Here is a 20581-nt window from a genome sequence, read left to right as displayed (position 1 = left end):
CTCAGGTGTTTTTTTTTATTGAAACCTTTGTAGCTAGTAAGTTTACAGTGAAATAACAAGTTTAGTAGCTATTAATATTTACAGCGAAATAAACAAGTTTGTCAACAAGTAACGTTTACAGTAAAATAAGCAAATTAGGTACCAAACCAATAAAGTGTGCAATGTTAGATAAATTTGGCATACGAGGAACAGTATCACATTTGATACCTGTCGAAAACCATTGAAGATAAGAGAAAACAGACACAAATTTTCATCTTTGAACTCGCTTAAACATCAGTAAAATAAATTAAAAAATTGTAAGAGAGAAACCAACTTTTCATACTGGTTACTCAGTTTTTATGCGTGTATATCATATGCTGAATGTATGGTACATCACAAGACTTCTAGCAATGTATTGGCATCTGTTAATCGATGTGGAATTTGACCGTCTGTCCCACGGCTAGGAAATGCGAAGCAATAGGCCACGAAATTGGTATGCTGAGGGTAATGAGGTAATATGATTCATATATTCACTGATCACCAAACACTTAATAATGTAATAATTTCTAAAAAACAGGCACTACAGATCACTCCAGTTTCTTGCGGGAAAACACGGAAATACAAAACTTAACACCTGACCTCTGACACGTCAAGCGAGTGTTCATCAATTTAGTTAAAGAGTAAATCCACGAGTAATGTCTAGTTTCTAAGTTAGTTTCTAACAATTGAAACTAACACGGTGATTTTAGTAGGTATGATTGTTTATTAGATTTACCGCAAAGCTATACGAAGGTAATTGCGCTAGCCGTTTCTAATATTTTAGGGATAAACTAGAAGAAAGGCAGATAGTCAACACAACCCACCGCCAACTCTCCATCTACTCTTGTAATACCGAAATCTCTCTATTAACACACCAAAGACCCTAAGAATCGAAACACCATTTTTTCGCTGTAACAAGACGCAAAATACAGAACTTCAGGTCTATAGTCCAACACGTTAAGAACTAGGACTGCGCTTAGCCCAGTAGCTTTGCTTTGGGGCGTAATTCACTAAATATCAGGTTTTGATACTCACTGTGAGCAGAGCATGAATAATCAATTCAGTTTTACGCTGCACAACAAAATATAAGCTATGATTTTGTAAAAAAAAATGTACAAAGTAATGAGTCCATGTGATCAGTACTGTGTACACAGTGGCTGAAAATACATGGAACGTCGTGAGATATTATGAGTGGCCATTCTTCACTTAAAAATTATTTTGTTTGAAATTATTGTGTAACTACAACCATTCTTTAACTGACATAAAAAATATTTGATTTCCTCTATTTATGAGCACCCTTTAACCCCAAAATTCGTAATATGACTTCTGACAGTTTTTATGAGAATAAGTGACATTCATTTACAAAGAAATGTATTGCAACATATTTGTCCCCTGGTGTAAATCTATGGAACTATAACGCCACAATCTGGAGTTTGATTCCTCTCGGTGGACACAGCAGATAACCTAATGTGGCTTTACTAAAGGAAAAAACACACACACAACATACTTTTCATCACTTTTAGTATTTGCTGTAAAATTTGCCACGCATACGTTTTTTTTCTCTTATAAACCGTAACAAATTAACCTTTGTTTTTTTTAAATCAAACATTACAAACTGTAAATGTAACAGAGAATGTTCAACACTTTTGTGATAAGTCAAGATGTAGGTGACAGTTTGTCTGCTCACAAAATGATCATCACAGAAATATCCTAATCTTTCGGCATGATCCCGGTATCAGTGACGGTCTGGTTTATAAAAACCAAACCAAGTCAATCGCTCTGTTAATATTATTTGTCTGACAAGGGTCTGGTCTGTAAGCGTCAAGGGATACGAGAACGTCGTGTGTCTCGTTACTGTGAGATTCTATAAAAATTGAGAACAGTATACTAATTCTGAACTGTACCATAAAATGACTCACTTCCCTGTTGTTTTTATTAACTCACCAGCCAACAGATAGTAAAATATTTAACCACTTGTAAATCATTATATTTAAAGTGACAAAAAACATTGGTGCCTCCTTAGTTCAGTATAAAGTGTGGCCGTTAACTGTTTCCATAACAACTTAATTCTCGCCCTCCAGTGGCTCAGCGGTATGTCTGCGGACTTACAACGCTAAAAACCGGGTTTCGATACCCGTGGTAGGCTGAGCACAGATAGCCCATTGTGTAGCTTTGTGCTTAATACAAAACAACAACTTACTTCTCAAGAAAGGATGAGTCATTTCTGTAGTTATTATCACTAATTTATTACTAGGCAGTAATAAAACAGAGTAAACTGTTGACAATAACTCAAGAAACACACAGTAAAGCAAACTTGGTAAACTGTAGTCAGTAATTCAAGAGACAGGTAATAATGCAAATTTGGTGATCGCTAGTCAGTAACTCAAGAGCCAGGCTACTTGAGTCTACCATATACAGGTAACTGTATATGTTTTGGTGGTATAAATAAACCACCAATAAAAATGTTTAAAGTAATTAGTATTATTTTCGCCGTTTTAAAACTTTCTTGAATTTTCACACATCTCAAGCCCGTCGGAGGACAGAGGTGCAGTTATTTTTGCATCGCAAAACCACACACTTGCGTTCTGTCCATCGCGAGAAATCGAACCCCGGATTATAATGTTACAAGTCAGTAAACTTGCTGCTGACCCAGAAGTCTAATATTATTGTTGTGTTGTTAATAATAAACGAAACATCTGCTTTGTACCACGAGTATTCAAGTCTTACTGAGAGTAAGGAGCTATTAAGATATAGATAGATTCATTCACTATTTATATAGAATAGAGATCGTCAAAGACGCTTATTAACCTCATGATTACAGAAACTACATTTAAGACTAATTTCTTGCAGGAAAAGTACAGAATTTTGAGATGTAAGTGTTAGCAGTATGAGTTTTCACTCGACTTCAGTAGTTGACAATGTTTATAATGTTAAAAAGGAACCATTATTTTTATAGGCGAAAAAGAAGTAACTTTCGTAAAACAATAGTTTCTTGATAAATAGTTGAAGTTTCTGTTGCGATTCGCTTCTCATTGTTAATTTAGTTACTAACCTCTTTGATTCTGGCATCTTCCGACTTGAACGTTTAAATTTAAATCAATTAATAATTTATTCAAGGGTTAAATTGTAGTGAAACGGCGTTCCGCCTCTTAAGAATTCAACACATCAGCGTTTCTACTTTTCTGATTTGACCACTTTCTGATTAACGTTGCTAATTCAAAGTGAATTACAAATGGGAGTTCCACTTCTTTGAGAATCCCAACTTAACCACAGCATTTATTTTAGTAATAGTTCATATTATTCTCTTATTTAGGTAATGATTGTGAACAGTTTCAACGCTGAACCTAAGCAGAAGTTATGTTCTTATCAACATTCAATCGACTAAAAATCACGTTGCAAGCACGCCATAAATAATACCATCACCCCATTTTAGTTTTAAAGAAGATTCGGTTTTGAGCAGTCACTCGCTGTTTAGTCAGTATTTAATGATCCGGCATGGCCAGGTGGTTGAGGCACTCGACTAATAATTTGAGGGTCGCAGGTTCGAATCCCCGTCATATCAAACATGCTCGTCCTTTCAGCCGCGGGGGCGTTATAATGTTCGATCAATCCCACTATTCGTTGGTAAAAGAGTAGCCCGAGAGTTGGCGGTGGGTGGTGATGACTAGCTGCCTTCCCTCTAGTCTTACACTGCAAAATTAGGGATGGCTAGCGCAGATAGCCCTCGTATAGCTTTGCGCGAATTTTAAACCAAATCAATATTAACTTCAATAGTCTCACCACTGTTTAATCAATATTTAGTTACGAGCAGTCACTCGCTGTTTGGTCAATATTAACTTCAATAGTCTCACCACTGTTTAATCAATATTTATTACGAGCAGTCACTCGCTGTTTGGTCAGTATTAACTTCAATAGTCTCACCACTGTTTAATCAATATTTATTACGACCAGTCACTCGCTGTTTGGTCAATATTAACTTCAATAGTCTCACCACTGTTTAATCAATATTTATTACGACCAGTCACTTGCTGTTTGGTCAATATTAACTTCAATAGTCTCACCACTGTTTAATCAATATTTATTACGAGCAGTCACTCGCTGTTTGGTCAATATTAACTTCAATAGTCTCACCACTGTTTAATCAATATTTATTACGAGCACTCACTCGCTGTTTAGTTTCAACATTTTACTCATTAACAGTTGCATTAGTGTAGGAGCTAAAAGTTTTTTTCACGTTTTACTGAGGTTTACTTACTAACAGTTATAACACTTTTAATTCAAGGTTTAGGTAATAACAGTTGTCATTTTTACTTGTGGTTACTTGTAATCATGTCTCTGATTACCATAACAGTAGTACGTATTATTTCAACACTTTTATGGACAATACCGAAAATTCGTTGTTTAGCCAGAGTTTAATTAACAAAAGTGTCAATGTTATTTAAACCCATTATTTCTTCGCCTCAATATTCACGCTCGAAATATCACAGATGTATGCTCGTAAATGATTTGATATACTTTAATAAAATTTGTTTAATATACATATACAAATTTTAGTTTTGTTTCCGGACAGACACTAAGTCTAAAATATTGCGTGTGTTAACTTTTCATACGCTTAATATCCTTCAATATTTTAATATTTATGGGGCCCGTAATTACATGAATATTATGTGTGTGTGTGTATATACATACATACATATATATTTTTTTTTCTGAGTTAATTTTAAAATCACTATTGCTTTGGAAACATTTAACATTCATATTTCAAAGTACTGAAACCAAAGAGGTAATTATTTTTATGCCTTCAGCACAAATACACTTTCTCTAATTAAAACGTGTTTATTATAATATGTATATTTAGATCGTTGAACGGTAGAAAACACTAACACCATTAAAAATTTCTTTCAGGGAAACGAAAGACATGAAACTTTTTCGTACACCTCAGAAAGTATTACTTTGGAAAAACGTTAACTATTATATGCAAAAATTGTTTCAATTTTAGTTACTGTGATAAATTATAAGAAAAAATTAATCAAGTATGATGTTCATAAACTGCAAGTTTATTTTAAATATGTATAAATAAAATATACCAACCAAACGAGTTTGTGTATTTGTGTCCCCGTTGTAGTGATGGACCCTGAATAAACAAACACAAATCGTAAGTTATACTGCAACAATTGACAAAGTCGATTTTATTTAGTCTAAGTCGCTGTACAAAACTCCTCTATTAACATAAACTGTACATGCAAAATAGCTCTTGACTTTTTTAATATACATTTTTACAAGAAGTGTTTGTACAGTAGACTGCCATGTCATGGGCGACATCTATCGGCCTCAGTTACATTAAATACATGCACCTTAGCTTAGGACGTTGTCACTGGGGGCCCATTCCGTACATTCACTCTAACCTCATAAAAAGTATTAATAAGAAATAATTAAAACTGGTAGATTTATGACTGAAACACATTTAACCCAAACAAAATAAAAGAAATTGAACTATTAACATAAAATATGTGCGATCGTATGAAGAGCTGTAACAAGAAAAAACTTGGCAAGTCACAGGAAACACGGCAAAAAAATTATTTTACAATTTTTATCTTAATATCACACACTTCTAACACAACACAAATAACCTCGCTTCTAACTTGCCATTATTTCTAATCTACAGGGAATTGTTCCTAAAACATTTATAAGGTTTTAATGATAGTGATGTTAAGAAAATTACGATAAACGAAATTTAATATTTAAAACCTTAAATAATACTACTTGTATTTAATCATTAACACACACACGTATTGCTATGCAAGAAAAACAAAGCTGAAACGACTTCCTTTCGCAAATTTTAGGCTTATAATTTATTATTTACCACAAATTGAAATATATGGAGACCATCTAATGTAAATCGTTATTAACATTATTACTAGTACACTGTATAAAACAATTTCGTAAGGTCAACAGGAAAATTGGAGTAAAATCATAAATTCTACTAAAAGTCCACCGCAATACAGATTTATAAACTTTTAAGACGCTGAAAAACGAATTAATCAGGTCGAAATGACAACAACAGAAAAAAAACAACTACGAAATTAGTCTGGATTTAGGTCCAATATAGATAAAAACATGATGGATGTTATTAATTTTATGTTTTTACATTCAGTCTTCTCTTTAGCTGGGCTGTTTCTGTCATATTAGCGCTACACATGATAAATGAAACGTCCTGTTTACTATAAAATCACCACACACTGGGTCGTTTATATTACATAGGCTCTTATGAAAATTGAGTATGAAACGAAATATAAACAAGCAATTATTAAAAACATCGTATCAAAGTAAGCCAACGTACAGGTCAAGACTACGAAAGTAATTTATAAATTACAAGTCAATAAAAAGCGTAATGAAATTTTTTTTTAACTAGATCGAAAAAATAACCGGTGTAATGCTTGCTATGCTTATCACAATGATCACAGAAAACAGCAGTTAAAACATTAAGAGATCTACAACTTATTCAATCTACATTTGTAAGTAAATGCAGAAAATCCACGTTGATGTTGTCTGTTGAAATGTTAGTTTGTACTACTATTAGCACTACTAAATTATCAATATCTCTTTCGACAGTTTTGCTGAAACATTTATAACGGTTCGTAATATTTAATTCTGATAGCGCTTAACAGCACACTTACAAGATAAATTTAACCCATAATGGTTCATAAATGTAAGTATTCTCTTAACAAACACATCCATTACCCAGCAGAAAAAAACAGTATGAAACTTTTTTAGGTCGAAAATAAATTCACTGAGTTTCTGCATGTACCACAACTGGTACAAGCCCAGTTTCTTATATTTGTCTTTATGAAATTTAAACATTAAAATATAATTTGGTTGACAAAAGAGCTCTGCTGTCTTTCCAAACATTATTATCTATGATATTCTGTTTCATTCTTAGGTCGTTATCACATAGATGCAGTCTGGTTTAAAAATGAAAATTTGACGATGTTGCGATGGTTGGTACTGGTCCCTGATTCCTGAACTTACTAGGCCCCTTCCTAACTCAGCTATACGATCACTTAATATTAATTACTTTCTTGAAAGCTTACCACAGAACCCTTTTTTTGGACTATATCTAAAATTAAATGTAAAAAATAAGTAAGAGATCATCACATTCCTGACTAGTCAGGAGATATGGATTAAAAATTTGGCAGTATTTCAACCTCTAACTTGAGACGTAGGCCGTCAACTGCTCAAAGCCGAGAGTCGTGTACCGAGGATCCATGATAAAACTCTCCCAGCCAATTCTACCTGTGCGACCTACAGTTTCTTTACAACTTCCGCGCAAAAACCGAGGGATATTTTCAATGAGAGAATGATGACTTTGCATGTCGAAGTACCCACTATCGTCTTGTTGGTAGTTTTCTACTCCACTACCATCGTCAGAGTCCGAGAGATCTGGCGAAAATTCCTGCTTATTTCCATCGTACAAGACGCAAATACTACCATTTTCACCGATTCGATAGGACACTTCACCAGGATCAACCCATATCGTAAGCTCGTTGGGAAACAACTTTCGAAGACTAGTTTCATCCAGACCACAGGATTTTCCTGCTTTTCCGATTACAGGATCCATTTTATGGTTAATCCGTAAACAGCGATAACCAGAGCCTTTAAAAGCATTATTCGGAAACCAGTGTTGTTGGTAATGTTCGGTTAAAAATTTCTCCATTTGATTATGAAATAACCGAAGTTGATTGGAATCCAGGATTTTTCCTAATCGGAGAAGATTAGTTAAAAAGTCTGCAGCACTACGTATTTCCTGTTTCATGATGTTGATCGAAACGTCTTCTACGACTGAAGCACACCACTTTACTAGCCGAATAAAACTGCTGATTTAAGCAGCCGATGGTAAACACGTTAATTTAATAGCAACAAGACGACAATATGGCTGGTTACGTTAAACTTCAAGCTTGATTTGAAGAGACTGTATCACAGGATTAATCTTTGGACTCGAACTTATGTTACTTGAATCACAAATATTTGACTTTATATCCACACAGTGGATGGCAGACATCTATCAGCAATTCATGTCCTCTGTGCACGCTAAGACTTGCTCGCCCCAATACCTTTGTTCTGACACATTCAAAATCCTTCTCCAAAATGGCACTAACCTTCTTTGTCACTGCAAACTCTCTACACAAACAGCTTTATATGCGCGTCCGCTTATAACGCCGAGTAGCGTTTTATGACGTAATGACTGGAAATGTTTGAGTGACGTACACCATTGAGCACCAATCAAAGGAGTAGGCCAAACACAGATTAGGCAGGAAGGGAATAGCTTTATTCTAAGAGTAAATTCGCAATAATCTTATTAGCATATGGCGTATTTGGGGTTTTCAGTTATTATTTACGGTATTAAAACCACAGTACCAGTCTATTAAAACAAGTAAGACTACCAAAGTGTATTATCAATAACTTCTGATCAAAAGTAAGTTAACTCTATGGGTCAGAGCTGATACGTATGTTACAAATGAATTAATAAAGCTAAATCTGTATAATGAATACATCAGAAGTATATAATGTCATAAATCAGAACATGGAAACAAATCTCTGAGCGTTTTGTTTTCAGTTTACTTATTAAGTATTATTTTACTACAAGTTACAGTAAAAACGTAATAAAATCGTGTTTAGAATGCACCGAATCATTAGTAAGATGTTCTAGCTGTTAGCCTGTGTTTCAGACCTAAACCCAATAACATTTTGTTCAGCTAGTTTAAGAAAGTTAGGTTAGGCCTAACTTCTTATGCTAAGGTAGTCCACACTGCGGGAATAAATATTTTAAACTTACTGTAGGATTTAAATGAAGAAGAAACTTATAAGCATTTGATGAAAAAAGAATTATGTCAAATTTATAGTGTTCCCCTTTATTTATACATTTAAAATCTGGTATTTAATTATATTGAATTTTTTATACATCACAAACTATATCAATATTATTTTAAAATGATTACTTTGAACCAAAGTTATTTTTAGTTATGATTTAATTAAATCACATAAGAAGATAATGAATATATTTTGTACAAATATATACAATGTACATAATCTATGGTAATCTGTACTTTATAACAGCTGAAACTCGTGTTTGGTCTGTTTTAGAAAAATAATATATACCATGTGGTGAAGTAAAACTGACTCAAAAACCACAGGTAGAATACAGGATAGTTTATTATCCCATAACTTTGTATAAGAATCGTGTCATATACTGAACGGCTCATGGAATTATACCATTAAACAAAAGGCATAAATAGTGCTCATTATTTGGTATCCCATTTCATATACAAAGCTAAACATACAAATTATGAGAATAATAATACATGATGAGGTCTAACACGTGCAACAGTTAATGGTATTCTAGGAAACAAATGTTAAGTTATGTCTCATTAGATGTTTTTTAGTTGGGTCTTGATCATTTATTGAGTTTATTATTAATTATATTTTATAAAATATGTAATTTCCTTTTTTTAATGCATTTTAACTTAAATGTATGTTTTCGAAATTTTAATGAAGAAAAATCTCAACCAATTTCATTCAGCGATTTTGTGATCTCGCGCTCAGTCTGTATGATGGAAATACCAGACATACTCCACTTAACTTTTGATTAATTCTAGTTTAAGAATCTTTGTTCTTCACGAAACGTATGTTTGGAAGCAAAGAGCTTGCATCAACACCAACAAAATGCAAGAACTCAGGTAGAGGATACACTATTCGAACAAAGTAACTATTAGACCACTTTTCGTTCCATGCCATTGTACAAAATAATCTGTATTCCATTTGAAAAAAATTAACTAAGTTATGTTTAGTTGTTTGTTTTGAATTTCGCGCAAAGCTATACGAGGGCTATTTGCACTAGTCATCCCTGATTTAGGAATGTAAGTCCAGAGGAAATGCAACTCGACATCATCACCCACCGCCAACTATTGGGCTACTCTTTTACCAACGAACAGTGAGATTGACCATCACATTATAACATCCCCACGGCTGAAAGGGCGAGCATGTTTGGTGTGACAGGAATTCGAACCCGCGACTCTCAGATTACGAGTCCAGTGTCTTAAACCACCTGACCATGCTGGGCCCAGCTAGTTATGAAAATAAATATGTGTTTCACAGTATCGTTAAGTTTATGATAAATATTAGCATGAAAGTAACTTTTGAAGAGTAGTTGTTTATGTGCAGAGTACATTATAATGACCTGCAATGATTCATTGTCCTTGATTCGAAGTTTAAAATATCTTAAGAATTTTTTTTCGAATAAACACAACAGAGTTTATATATGTTACTTGGTTAGTTTCTCCAGTGATATTTTCAACGATACTGGAATACTTTTATCCTAGATTCCATGTGAACTATTTTATGATTTTGCATTACTTAAGATGCTGAAAAAATTGTAACAAATCGCGCAGAACCCTCATTCCAGTGATTTTTTTGTAAGATATAATTAGTGGGAGATATGCGGCTAACAAACTAATTAAGCTATATATTATATTACAAGTAAACACAGTGAATGTTTGTCAGTGTAGTTAATTAGCTATGCTTGTTACTAGTGTATTTTTAATTCTGATCTATGTGTGTAAGGTTGCTTTGATCGTAAGTTCTTATTAATACCATTATATTTGAAACTGTAGTGTTGTTATTATAATAATGTATATGTGTGATATACATGTTTATTCTGTATATTTTGATTGATTATCATTGCCAACGATCAAGGTAAAAGTCCAGTAGACGCGCTGTTTTTATGTTTGTTAAGCAAAACAAAAAACAAATGTGGCATTTTCACGTACATGAAAATACTACAGTCGTAGGTTGACTACAGCTACTCCACCAACTTAGTTGTTTCACCAGGCAGCTGCAATCGATCGGTTAGTTGAGACTCATAATAGCGCGGAGGGATACACATACGTTATTATGTTTGCATTTTGCTCTACTTCGTATTCGAGATAAAAAGTATCACTATATTTTTGTGTTACTATAAGCGATATTATACGCTTTTTGGAGTATCATAACTTTTAATAAAACCGTAAATGCGCAGCTTTTGAGTGGGTTGTATATCTTCAGTTAACTTTTATAAGAAGCATTTCGAATACTCGTGTATCCATCATAAGGTATTTATCTTTGTTTTGTGAAGTACTGTGAGAGCATTTTGTTCTAACTTAGAAAACATATAGGGCAACACGTATGTTTTAATTTAAATTAGGTTTTAGTTCACGAAAAATTAATGCTTCTTTCATTGTTGTTGTTCTCACTGAATAATAAAAATAAAAATATACTCAAATGCTATTTTTAGTGGGTTTCATTTCCTTGCAGCAGTTAATAACTTTTGGTTAAATACGTTAATCCTTGTGTTTCACAAAACCTCAAAATTGCATTATGCGTGTTGTTAAATTTCATGAAACATTGTAGCTTGTTTTATTAGTGTACCACATATACTTTACCACTGTGAACAAAAAACTTGCATTTCGAAAATTGCGATCTGACAGGTACTAATTAATTATAAAGTTACATCGTTTTTTGGTGTGTGTTTTTGTGTGTGCGTATAATTATCTGTAATTAAAACCTTTTACATCTTACATGTAGCAGTGTTGTACGAAGGAGTTGCAAAGTGGGGTACTTGGCTGGACATGCAGAGTTTACAATAAAGGTTTGAAAGTATAAGGAGCTGTTAAAATTTTAAGCTCAATCTTGGGGGATCTGGGGTACGTACCCCAGAAAATTAATAGAATAATATAACTTACCAGTTAAATACGTCAAAGTGGAGGTGCTATAGCACATCTAGTTCTGACGTCTTTGTGTAGTAAACAATTAGCGAAATCCTAGACCCATAATAGCTATTTCGCTGGCTTGTACGTGTAAAATGACGTCTAAATAAACGTACGAAATTCATCGAATGACGCTTTTCTAAATCAGAACAGCACGATCTATATTTAGATATTTGTTTGTTACGTAGTTTCAGATTATTAACAAAATGTTTACTTTTCTGAATACTAAATAAAACTTTTTTGTTTTTTTGAAGATCAATAATATAATTCGTCACAAGCAGTTTTTAGTGTGGAGTTCAACCCACACATTTAACCCTCAATAAGTATTATTATTTTCACAATTCATTACTGGTGAAAGCCATATACAGTGTTGTATTGACTCGTTTACGTATTTTACTTTTTACAACACCCAGGAGTAAATAACTGACCTAAACAGTTTGGTGAGACTAATTATTTTCTATGTGTGAAATAGACGGGTGCTGGAAGTGTGTGGGTAGTATTTAGTGGGATTATTTTTTACTTAGTCTTTTAAGGTTTTAAAGACCATATAATTAACAATCTGGTACATAATAAATAGTTTGTAAAAACGTGTTTGCAACGTCGATGGATCCCCATCTCTAATTCCAAGGTTTATTTATTTTAGCGTAATGCTACACAACAGGATATATGTCGTAGAGAGTCGAACCCCGCATTTTAACACTAACTTCGTAGACTTACCATTGACTAACCGAGGGGGGGGAGCAATTCTCGCGTTAAAAAGAGTTCTTTACCTACCAGTTTCTAAAAAGCCAAATGGCATTATATACCTGAGGGCGTTGACGTGGAGATTATATCACTGAGGGATACTAAGCCTTTTCCATTCTAATTCTATAATGTTACTCTATAAAATATATGTACGCATTGTGTATATGTAAATTACGTTACTTTTGTCGGTATTACATCATAATACACCATTCCAACCTATTTAACTTCGGACGAGTTTAAAATATATATATAAGAGTTAGGTTTAGAAACTAGACGATGAAGTTGCTGTCCTGTCAAGTACAGCAATTATTTCTTATCTAAAGGACGCCAACCCCAACCGCTTCGTACACTCACTTGTCACTAAGTTTGTTTGACTAGCTGAAACATGTTAGAAAAACAAGTCCACGAAAAATATGGTTTCGTTGGTGTCTACTATTTTGAGTGATCACATGACACTTCCACGCAGCTGCCGAGCAAGTTTTGCACGTGCGGACCCACCAAAAAAGTAAAATATTCATCCCCCAAAACAGGAGTTTATATATATATAATAGAATGCATAATGGTCTCCTCTTCCCCCATCTATTCGTCTCGACTCGAACACACCAGTCACAAATCTCACCCCAGTAACTATAGCAACCTAAGATATGATCTCAGTGCATATATATATATATGATCTTTTACCACAGTGAAATTTATAGATATGATACCACTGCTAAAATACGTTGGGTAAAAATGAAACAAGCAACATTAATAACAAATATACGTATGTGCTGTTGTAGCGTTACTCATTCGTTGGGGGGGGGGGAATTTTAATTAATCTAATGTAAATTATTCAACGTTCAATTCAAGCGGAAAGAAAACAAAATATTTTCTTCTTTAATTTGTCTACAAACTTGGGTACTTGTAAACTGTCAGAAATTATTGTAGGCCTACGTTACAAATTGCATTCAAACTGTACTACGTTTACGTAAACAAAATCAGCGTATTTGATCATTTTCAAACTTTTTACTGTAAGTTTCGATTTGCGTTTTAGTGGAGTGCTTCTGAAGAAGCTGTAAATCGAAACATTGAGTTTCAAATTAAATAAAAACATCAACTTGATGTCATAAATTGTACCTATAGCAAGAAAGAAGACATGATAAATAGTAATAATTAGTACTTACCAATAGTATACCAACAATTATTATACTACTATTGTCACTTTGTTTTGGTTTTTAAATTCGCCCAAAGCTACACGAAGGCTACCTACGCTAGCTGTCCCTAATTTAGCAGTGTAAAACTAGAGGGAAGGCAGCTAGTCATCACCACCCACCGCCAACTCTTGGACTACTCTTTTACCAACGAATAATGGGGTTGACCGTCACATTATAACGCCCCCACGGCTGAAAGGGCAAACATTTTTGGTGTGACGGGGATTCGAACCCGTGACCCTCGGATTATTATAAGTCGAGAGCCGTAACCACCTGGCCATGCCGGGCCTGTCATTTTGTCACCAGACATATTCCAATAATTTCTCATCCACCTATTTTCTTTACTAGATTTATATCACACAAGCATTATTAGGTACCAGTAACTGCCAATAACTATCCTTCAACGATTATTATGTATACACTTATACTTACAATTATTATTTGACAAGATACGCATCATAAATTACTACACAGCTATCACAACTAAATACCACATTCTATTACTAAAAATCCTAAGAATTTTTAAGTAAAAGCAAATTAAAGTAGAACTATGGTGAAATATATCAACCTCACTGCATATTCTTTGTGAAAGAGATCTTTCACTCTTATACAAAGGTTCATCAAGCCGGCTTGAATACGTCAGACATAGTGGTGTAGACACAAAGCACGGCATATACTTCCAATCACTAACTGTATGTACCATTTTTTACTGATGTAACAATGCATTATACAACTCAATTATTATGAGTTATTAGGGACCTACCATCAGCTACCGTTAACTAATTACCATATTATTCCATTGCTAACAAAACCTGATGTACATATTTCAACATTTGCTAGCAGTTAGTCATCATTCTCTATACTTGACAATAGCAGCCAAATACGACATACATATATTTTAAATTTTATGCCGGTCATATAACAATAATCAAAAGCCAAGTACCGAAAATAACCATCTGCGTTTTTCACAACATATACCTGTCCTGTTCTCAATAAATAAATGAATGAAAAAAGTCTGTTTTCCGTTTTAAAATCAGATTTTTGAGTTAATCTTGGAATTTATAGCTAGGACTAGCAATTATTTACATGTAATGTGACAGAAGATTGATTTTAAGTCGTTTTGAATACAGTACAAAATCAGACTCCCTTCAGTTGTCCTCTTCCCTCCGGTCAATCAGCGGTAAGATTACGAACTTACAACACCATAATCCAACATTCGATTCTCTACAGAGTACAGCGTCCATGTAGCTCTAACAAACAAAACTTTGAGTCTCAAATAACCTCATTTTGCAAAGTGCCATTTACAGTAAATCGTTTTCTATCTCTCTTTTTATTTTTACTTGGAAAAGTGCAGCCCTACGCCTAATCAACAGTTTACAGTGGATATTCAAAATTCAATTTGAAATGAAAATTAGAAGATGTGAAAAGGTTCATACAATTTAAAAAACGGTGAAAGTCCTCTCTACTAGTGTGTGTGTATTATTTTCTTTATTATTAGCGCTCCCTAATTTAAGTGTAATTTTGCTCCACTAACCGTGTTTTCCGTAGGCTACTGCTGTAGAACTACAGTTTTGTTACAGTGTTTACTTAAGTATGTATAACACCCACATTAACAAACTCCATCTTTATTTCGAAACTGATTTTCCTCTCTTATCCTTTTGTTTCGAAAGTGTGACGTTCCTTCAACAGTAATATGTATACGTATATTATTGTAACCCCAGTAACCAGTAACTATAGCAACCTAAGATATGATCTCAGTGCATATATATATGATCTTTTACCACAGTGAAATTTATAGATATGATACCACTGCTAAAATACGTTGGGTAAAAATAAAACAAGCAACATTAATAACAAATATACGTATGTGCTGTTGTAGAGTTACAACATATATATATATATCACGCACACACAGAGAGAAAGAAATACATTTAAGCCTTGACTGAAATGAACGTAACTATTACGCTTTCGCCAGGGTGTGAACAGAAATAGAGATAAAAGAGATAGAATAACCAAAGAAGACATCTAAGTACCAGTCTGATAACATCTTTGATGAATATGCTTATAAAAAAGAGTTCAGAGGGATGGTACCCCCATCACATCGTTTTGACTGGCGTCAGTAGCAGATGGATCTTTCAGAGCGTGGGAAAACGGGGTAAATGCACGTAGCCATATTTACTGGTCTTTCAAACGTGAAGCGCGGTCTGTTTCTAGCGCCCTTGAGACACGCACTTCATGCATTCACGTATTATAATACAAATACGCACGCCTTGGCACGAGACAAATTAACTGTTCCCTATATAAAATGATAGAAGAAAGAATGGGACAACCACATTCTATTTCCTTAAACCAGATGTTAGCTTTTGAAATATCAATATGGCTTTATTGGTTATGAGTCATATTTTAATATTGGACAGAAGTGCTTGCTCCCAGGTGGCTTTGCGAAAAATGTGAGGACTTACAACGTAATAATATGAGGCTCAATTCTCGCTTTAAGCACAACACAATTAACCTAACGTGCAACTTTGTGCTAAACGGAACAAAAACAAACCGACACTACGACGTTTTCTCTTATATTAAGATGTTACTACACTTTATATATATTATCCCAAAGAGCAAATTATATCACTCGTTTCTTACAGTTTAGTCTAATCTCAAGTACAATTTATATCAATGTTTTAAAATTGGTGTTTCAATATGTTTGAAAAATAATAAGTTCCTATCTGTGTCAGCTATGTACTTAAAGCGAAACTAAAATTCAACTTGGGCATCTGTAGAACTAATTGAGTATACTTTTTTCACGTATATACTTATAAAGATTAAAATCTAATTTCTCATCATTTTGGCATCTTTTCTGTTGTTTTCAGCCATGTTGAAACAAATAACATTTCAGTAAATGCATAAGAATTATTTCTGAAACACTCTGTAAAAATATTAATTTCAACAAATATTAAACTTTGGGAGTAGTAGTTATTATTATTTTAACGCAAATTTTTCACCAGCTATAACTCTTCAAAATTCAAACCTTCCAATCAATTGTCATGGTCAAACTACTTGTTTTGTAAATTCGGGTCTCCCTGAATGCAGGTTGTCTTTACGAACCATATTTGTTTAAAGTTATAAAGTAACTGCCGCGAATATCAATGCAAATGATCTCAAACATCTGTTTAAAATTTACCACCGTTCAGCTTTATATATTGATTAAAACGGTTGTAACAAATTATTTGTGCGTTTTTTTATCTCACTCTCAGAGTGCAGTGTTCATCACACCAACCTATTATTTAAAAGAAAACCTCAAGAATCGAAGGTATAAGATGTGAAAGTGTTCACCAATTTCCTAATGTAAACAAGACTGTAGAGCAATACTTATCGCATATAATTGAGAAATACATTTAGTACATGTAAATATAAATAGGTTATTAATAGAATATTAACTTGTGATCAAAGTAGTTAACTACATAGATCATAACGTAAGGCAATGAGTATATTTAATTAACTATATTGTTGTTAAGTTCTTATAAATATTAGAGTAGATGGTTTCATCAGTTAGTCAAACTCGGTGTTAGCGATATTTTAGGCCGATATTCCAGTAATATCTCACGAGGTTTAGCCATTGCTGGAGATATAGGTTAGTCCTAAATCCTTTTGTTAAGCTAACAGTGCAAAATGAGAAAAAAGTAAATCATAATAAAAAAAGACATATTAAACAAACCCATCCTGTTACTGAATAAAAGATTATAAAATAATATACCTTATTTATCTTGAACGAATGGCATATCCTCAACTAGATGATACGAACTAAGATGCTTATCTATCTTCACAAAAGTAGGACAGAAAAGATAAGTTGTATCCGTTGGATATCGCTCCCTGTTACAGTAAGTACTCAATAATTTAAATTTAGTTACTAATTACTCATAAACTGCTGTCACTGGACGCTAATTACTTGTCTTATGTGCGTAGTTTTTACTTCTAACCTATTGCCAACTTTCGGTTCAGGTTGGTCATGAGATGGACTGTATACGTGATGACAGGATTCAAGTCTTGGTCTTGTTAAAAGCTGGTGTTCCAGCCACACATTTGAGCTTTCAACTAATTACAGTTTAGACCAGTTAATTATTTGAATGTTTTCCATGTTCCACTAACCACTGTTTTAGATTGGTTGTGTTGTAATGTAGTTGGATATAGAGGTTTCTTTTATCTTTCTTTACCACTTGTGTTGTTCATATCCCATTATTTTAATATTATTCCATTTCATGACATGATCATGCCTGGATGATGCAGTACTGCAGATTGTTCGGTATTACAGAGTACCACAGACCTGAGATAAAACTGTATGAAAAGTTAAAATTTACCACTCGGTATTACAGAGTACCACAAACCTATGGTAAATCTGTGTGTAAAGTTAAAAGTCATTATTCGGTGTTACAGAGAGCACCACAAACCTGTGGTAAACCTGTATGTAAAGTTAAAAGTCATCATTCGGTGTTACGAAGCACCATAGACCTGTGGTAAACCTGTATGTAAAGGTGATAGTTATTACTAGTTCATGAGTTTTAGGTATTTACATAGGGCTAGGAAAACTTGGAGTTATAAAATTATAGACGTGTTTAAAATGATTTACAAAACATTTTATAAGATTGAGAAAATTAAACTGTGACATCTATCCAAATACATATTTTAATATAGGAGATAAAAAATGCAGTTTAGTGCGTGTCTCTCACATTTTAATACAGTAAAATTCATAACTTGCACAAGAGCTTTGTAAATGAAATATGGCTACGTATATATATAAATAAATACTTAATCTGTAATAATTACTGCTAACCCTTCTCGTTGTTGTTACTAGTTTTCTTCAGTATGTATAGCTTAACCAATTATTATTCTTAGTTCTCGTCAATATGTGTAATCTCGCTGACTATTGTTCCTGACCCTAATCAAGTGACAGAGGATAAAAATACTGGGTTTTAATCCCTAAAGAAACTTGTCCAGGTTACATGGGTTTTATTTCTTTCAAATTTATATTCTTTTCCATTTAAATTATAATTTTGGGGATACGTTTTTATTTTGTATTTGTATGCACTTCTTAGAGATGTTTACAGTTTATGTGCTGCACGAGCGGCCACGTTTAAAATGCTTAAGCCTTTATAAGGATTTTTGTGTAGACGTAAAGAAGAGTGTATAATAAGGTATCAACCAACCCATATCTGCTAAATCTCATGACGATAAAACTTTTCATGTAATGCTCTTAAACCAAGTTGAAATACTTCAGGTATTGTAGTGGCTGAGACGATATTTATATTATCAAACTGTTTGAACAATGACTTTTTGGGTGTGAAATGGATTAAGTTAAAATACAGGTTTCAATACTCGTGGTGGGCAGAGCACAGGTAGTCCATTGTGTAACTTTATGGTTAATTCCAAACAATCAGTGTATCAAATGGAAACAGTATAAATTTTACTAATTTTATTTAAGGCTCTACGTATCAAAATTAGAGTAAGGAATTTTACTACTATATTATTCACTCATTTTAACACCGAGTTGTTTATTATTACTATATTACACGCATTAAACTACTCAACAGTTAGTTTGTTGAAGCTTTATATACATTTACCAAAATATACGTATTGCTATCTTAGTATTAAAACATTCGCTGTCCTGAAATAATTATTACTTTGCTATGCAGCCAATGTTAAGCCACGAGTCTCAATTAGGTGAGCCCTTTTTATAGTGTCGACCCCACCTCACTTGTCATATAACATTATCTATACAAGGTGTGACGCATAACCACTTGTGACACCTGAATTTCGAGCTAGGTTTAAATGACAAAGAAATAGTGAACAAAGAGCAATGTGCTTAAATTATCTGGCAAACTTGAAAACAAAGATTTCGTTTCATTGCAAGGCGCATACTTGACAGCGTATTTCATATTAGTTCTAGTCGTCTTTAATTACGGAGAATAACGTACAATTACTAAGAACCAAAAACATTATACCTCACTCAAAGTCATTAGAAGGTTGAAGTTATTATCCTTACGACAATAAATCCACAACTTTGTTACACTTAGTAAGTTATTTAGCGAGAAGTAACATGTGAGGTAGAATTTAAGGCGAGCTCACAACGCACAAGGTGTGGTCGACAATTTCTTCAACTTAAGGAGAAAAAACTAGACAGAAAAGGAATGTATCATAAAAAAAGAAATATATATACAAGGTGGACGGCTTCAACCGAAACTCAAACAAGTCACGGGAAACAAAGAAAACTAGCTTGTAGTTAAACAAGTCGCTGTGTCATAAAATCAGGGAGAGAAAACAAAAGAGCCAGACACCAACAATAAGTATAAAGAATAAATTTATAACTTCAACAGACACCAACAATAAGTAAAAGGAATAAGTGTATAACTTCAACACACACCAACAATAAGTAAAAAGAATAAGTGTATAACTCCAAGAGACACTAACAATAAGTAAAATGAATAAGTGTATAACTCCAAGAGACACTAACAATAAGTAAAATGAATAAGTGTATAACTCCAAGAGACACCACCAATAAGTAAAAGGAGTAAATTTATAACCTCATAACTTCAACAGACTTCAACAATAAGTAAGAGGAATAAATGTTTTACTTCAACAGACATCAACAATAAGTAAGAGGAGTAAGTGTTTCACTTCAACAGACATCAACAATAAGTAAGAGGAATAAGTGTATAACTCCAAGAGACATCAACAATAAGTAAATAGAATAAGTGTATAACTCCAAGAGACACCAACAATAAGTAAAAGGAATAAGTGTATAACTCCAATAGACACCAACAATAAGTAAAAGGAATAAGT

The 20581-nt window shown here is 33.4% G+C and overlaps 1 long non-coding RNA gene and 1 pseudogene across 2 annotated transcripts in view; both read right to left on the bottom strand.

Annotated features, from left to right (window-relative positions):
* LOC143240968 (uncharacterized) overlaps positions 1 to 11907 on the bottom strand; it is an 88872-nt gene extending 76965 nt beyond the window's left edge. The window contains exon 1 of the long non-coding RNA XR_013022082.1: positions 11793 to 11907. This is a non-coding gene — a long non-coding RNA (uncharacterized LOC143240968). The remainder of the gene's footprint in view (positions 1 to 11792) is intronic.
* LOC143240967 (protein BTG2 pseudogene) lies at positions 5179 to 8225 on the bottom strand (annotated as a pseudogene). The gene has a single exon (XR_013022081.1). The product of XR_013022081.1 is annotated as a protein BTG2 pseudogene (transcript).
* Positions 11908 to 20581: the final 8674 nt, after the last annotated feature.

Source organism: Tachypleus tridentatus, chromosome 13 (assembly GCF_004210375.1).
Source record: "Tachypleus tridentatus isolate NWPU-2018 chromosome 13, ASM421037v1, whole genome shotgun sequence".
In the NCBI taxonomy this organism is placed as follows: Eukaryota; Metazoa; Arthropoda; class Merostomata; order Xiphosura; family Limulidae; genus Tachypleus; species Tachypleus tridentatus.
The sequence above is the reverse complement of the archived record's forward strand: the minus strand, read 5'-3'. Positions and strand labels throughout refer to the sequence as shown.